Raw genomic sequence first — 5,595 nt, 5'->3', positions numbered from 1 at the left:
TTTGAGGGAAATTGTATGTCATTTTTTCTGTCCTATCTGGTGTTATGGACGATTTCTCATCAATCTTGGGATTTTGCGATATTTTGTGTTATCAAGGAAAATTGTGTTTTTGGCAAGACGTATTCAGGCAATTGAAAAATTGATGTTACCCAGCGAAAATATAAGGCTGTACCTATGCAAACCTGATGTCAGATTGGGCTGATGTTGAAATTATAATGTTTGGGCCGTAAGCCTGGTTCACACTAGGCCGATTTTCCGGCCGACATAAACTCGTACGAAAAATCCTCAAGATCGGGGCGAAAATTGCGTAGTGTGAACTGTGTTGTCGTACAGGGTTCCGACAAATCTGCGGCGATTTTCTTGTCGCACTAGTTTTCGGCCAAGTATCGACTGGTCGATATTTAGCCGAAAAGCCGGCCGATTTTTATTGCTTGCACGTGATGGAGCGAGATTCGGACCAATCACGGTAGATCTACGCTTTTCACCATGACAGCAATGAGCTCATGACCTCTTGTACTTTTGTAAAGTCCTACCAAAATTTCATAACCCCATGAAATCTTGCTTTTATGGATAATCGATGCGACTCTATTGCGAGCGAGTCATTCCCCGTGTGTGAACAGGCCGTCTGACTCAGTCGACACAGTCGGCAGACTCCATGTCGGAGTCGGTGTCGGAGCACCGGCCGGAAAATCGTTATAGTGTGAACCAGGCTTAACTGTCCCGAACCCCCTTAACCACATGTGAGGAACCTGTACACAGAATTATATTCCACCCCGTGCATGATAGATACAGGATTTTACCAAGAATACATGTAGAACTTAGTGACCAGTCACCAATCACGGTCCCCGTAACCAGTCAAACAGTCACAACCCCCCCCCCCCCATGACCAATCACAAATTATTTTACCAGTCAAAATGCCCCATGACCAGTCACAAATCACCATACATTTACATGTGTAAAGTATACAGTTCGTGACTGCTCGCAGAGTGCTTCGTACTGCAGGATTTGTTGTGGAAACTATAATTCCCTATGAGCGGTGACAGAATACAGTCGTGACCACTATAATTCCATGCGAACAGTTACATGCAGAATGTACAGTTGCGACCACTCTTTCTCTGTGCGTAGTCACAGGCAGAATATAGGTATTGCTGTATTACAAGAGAGATTGGAAGCTTTGTCACAACTCTGAGTTGCACGTATTACTACTTCGAGTACGATCGTCAGGCAACTGATGGCTCCTAAACGAGCAGCCTGAACATAAGGGGGAGTAAGGTGGGAAATTCTGAGGGGTATCTTAGGTGACGCGTATTATAGCGCAAGAGTCGGGTGCAGGCGTGAAGTTGTCAAGTCTTCAGACTTGGGGCTATGCAGAAGCAGTTCCAGCGTGACTTGGACCTATCTCTCTCACACACACATTCATTCTCTAAGTCACACCCACCCACCTTGACCTTGATCTTGCCCATTGCGCACGCAATGATAGCGAATGTCGGAAAGTTCAAGTGAGAACACGAGCGCAGAACTTGGCATGTCGTTTCAGGTCTCCTGGTCGACGAAATGGGTGTCCACAGACACATAGAAGAGGATCAGGAGCGGGCCGTGGCGGTGGGGTGTGTCGGGGAATCTCAAGCACGCACACAGAGTGCACCCGACACAACGAACACCTACTCAGTTCATATGGTTTACAAAGTTGAATGCATGATAGGATTAAAGTAACGGGAAGAGAAATAGAAAGTCGAAACTGTCTTCATGCCATTGCAATAATAATTACAACCACTGAACACCGCGTGGTTGACAGCTCTATCTGCTCAGGGGGTGCATGCATGCGTGCACAGCACACCCACACGTAATATTAGGACGTGACGTGGCAACGTGACACTAGTACATGCCCCCTAGTGACAATTGTCACTAAAAATGAGGAGAAGAAGATAAAAAACGACTTTAAAAAACAGTACCAATTATCGCAGAATAGGAGCCAATAAATTGAGAAAACAAAACAAAAGAACCAAATTTATGACACACACTATTAAACGTCAATCGTCAGAGACGGCCAAAACACGAATTAGAGTCACGAGTCAGACCCAAACTCGGACAAGGCAGAGAACATAGTGGTCTCAAGAGCCATACCTACTAGGCTCACGGAGCAGGGCTCTGTCGCGGAGAAGACGACCACCAGCGGTGTCATCAGGTACACCAGCCAAAGGCACATGGTCCAACGGCTCGTCATCGATAATACTAGCTACATCTAGTGGCTCAGGGATACGACTGGAATGACTTCCAGCAGGCTTCAGCAGCTCTGTGTTGACGAGTTTTTCTGCTGTGCCACGGCCAATCACGACAGTTGAGGGACCAACGACTCGCTTGACGATCCAACCTTCTTCGAATTCGGGGAGTCGTTTCTGGTGCCGGTGTGGACGGCGGAAGAGAACAGACTCTCCAGCCGAGAACGCTTGAGTTGGCTCCTCGACAAAATCGCAGGACGACAACTCTGATTCCAGGAGATCGTACATGGCTGAGGCGCGACGCTGTATTTCCTCCGTCCAGCGGGGAAACGACCAATCTGTTGGGGTAGCATCCACCACAAGACTGCGGGGCTGCCATCCAACCATTGCTTGCAAAGGTGAGACACCGGTGACACTGTGGGCCTGTTGCGGTAGAAGTACAGGAGCATAGCTAGGTCGACCTGCCAATCACTGGACTCGTCGAGGACCTTCCGCACCAAGGTCAACAGCGCTTGGTTGAACCGTTCTGCGGCACCTTGCGATTGGGGGTGGCGAACTGCGCCAAAACACACGTTGACCCCAAATACCTCGTAGAGGGATGACATCAGGGCATTGCGAAGCTCGGTGCCGTTGTCGGAGCGGATAACATGGGGAGGACCCCACCGAGTGCACACACTAACAAATGCATCGGCGACAGACTCAGCATCATGGCGAACAAGTGGGACGACCTCCACCCACTTGGTGAAGGTGTCAATGCAGACAAGAACGCAGTGATATCGGCCAGACTTGTTGGTACCAAGCTCGAGCGTGTCAATTTGCACAACACGCCAGGGACCATCGGGAGTTACAGGTCGCGTTGGTTGCGGTAGACAAGGTTGAGCAGGATTTGCGGCACGGCAGGTAGTGCACTCTGACACGTAGTCACGGCAGCGCTGTGCCATACCAGGGAAATAGTGTAGTAGCTGGCCCTCGGAGACAATTCCACACACTCAAACAAAGCACTCACTTTGTGGTTTCACGAATACTCGTTAGGACAGAATTATTAGTTACACACTCGGCAAGTAAAGATAAGAAGTGAAAAGAGCACAAGAAAAGAACAATGCAAGAAGACAAAACACGCGGCGAACGGCAGCCATGTTTTTAGGTCATCAACCAATCAGTAATTTATATAAACCGGTTGCCGACGAAATTCTAGAATATTCCAGAGCTGTGAACTGTGATTGGTTAATTATGCCAATGTTCTAGAACAATAACACTAGCAGCAGTCATACGGGTAAATACGGGTTTAGCCATACACGACTCATACATTACTCACGAGCGACTCACGGAAAGGGTAATAACATGCAGATACAAAATACGCAAGGAGAGAAAAAATGTAACTAACTGCCCATCTTGGGGTTTGAACCTAGGAATCTGTATCAACCCAAGCTCTACAAATAAATACTCTTTTACTGCGAAAATTATACTTTCTATTAAAATGCAACTCCTACACTACTCCCCCCTACGAAAATAAATCGTCCCCGATTTCAAGTGAATACATCAACACAACACACACCAAATTCAAAGCAACACGACATAATTATACCAAATTAAATATGAAGAAAATAAGACACACATTCTCACGCACGTACGCACTCGCATGTACACACTCGCAATCATGCCGGCACACATGCGCACACGGGCATGCACAGTCACACATGGACTGTCTCACATGGGCTTGACCCACATACACTACACCACATACAATACACCACATTCACTCACCTACCCATTGACACACATATACTCTCACCACATACAATACACCACATTCATTGACACACACACACTCTCACACACTCTCACACTCTCACACTCTCACACACACACACACACACACACACACACACACACACACACACACACACACACACACACACACACACTTAGAAATCTGTACAAAATGAACTGCCTAATGTATTATCGCAATCCAAGTCCATAGCATCCTAAATTAAACTGGAGTCACCCAGAGCGGACAGTCAGTGTACCAGTTACATATTGTAGTCACGGTGCCAGGCAGGCGGACCAGCATTTCGGCGCAAATGGTCACGTGGGCCTGGTACATTAACGGGCTGAGGCTGTACTGGTGGCACAACAGGCGCAGGAGCAGCCTGAGCAAACTCAGCATCACCACAGTCTGGCCAAATAAACGCAGTACTTAGCGGCGGCAAAGCAGCGGACGATGGTGCGCTCATGGATTGAGGTGGAGGCGGCAACATACTGGGAGCACGCTGACAGGGCTTCAGGCGATTGTAATGTACCCGCTTGTGTTTGCGTAGGTCGGCGGCCAACACGATCTCGACGACTGGACCAGCCAGCGATCGGACAACGTATGGTCCACGGGTTGTGTAATTTTCGGCTTTCGCCCGGCTTCACAGCGGTATCCAACAGCCACACATACTGGCCAGGTTGTAGAGGCGAACCATGGACACGTCGGTCATAGTAGTCTTTCATCCGTCTATGGGCCACGGCGTCGGTCGCACGGGCACGGGCATAAGTACTCTGGAGGACTGACTGAACACGCTGCACATACTCATGTGTCGAGACATCCTGGTACTCCGGTGGCAACCCATAAATATTATCCGCCGACAAACGGAGCTCACGCCCAAACATTAGGCTTGCAGGTGTTTCACCGGTTGACTTCTGGACCGCCGTCCTGTACGCCAGTAAACATAGAGGCACATGCAGGTCCCAGGATTCAGGGTGGCCACGGGCATACAGTCGGAGCGTGGTGATCAGTGTGCGGTTCATGCGCTCGACTAAACCATCACCAGCAGGGTGGTATGGTGTTGTCCGTGACTTCCGAACCTGCAACAGGGAGCAAAGCTGCGCAAACAAAGCAGACTCAAACTGAGCGCCCTGATCGGAATGAATCCGGTCAGGAGCACCAAACCGAGAAACCCAACCATTAACAAAGGCATGCGCAACAGTTCTAGCTGTGATGTCTGGTAGAGGATAGGCCTCAGGCCACCGAGTGAAATAGTCCACACAGACGAGTAGGTAACGGTTGCGGGACTGAGTAACAGGAAAGGGACCAACAAGATCCATGGCAACAAGGTCACCCGGATACCCACCCAACATCGGTACGAGCGGGGCGACAGGCTGGCGACTAGACTTGCCTGCAGCACACACCTGGCAACACTGTACAAACAAACGAACAGAGCTCGACATGCCAGGCCAAAAGAAATGACGCCGACACTTAGCTAGGGTCTTGTCATAGCCAAAGTGGCCACCAGCCGGTACACTGTGTACCATCACGAGACACTTGGTCTGCAGGGAGAAGGGTACAACAAATTGCAGAACACCATCAACAGACCGATACAGAACACCTTCTAAG

The sequence above is a fragment of the Sycon ciliatum genome, chromosome 13 (genome assembly GCF_964019385.1).
Source record: "Sycon ciliatum chromosome 13, ocSycCili1.1, whole genome shotgun sequence".
Taxonomy (NCBI): Eukaryota; Metazoa; Porifera; class Calcarea; order Leucosolenida; family Sycettidae; genus Sycon; species Sycon ciliatum.
This window is presented reverse-complemented; position numbering follows the sequence as displayed.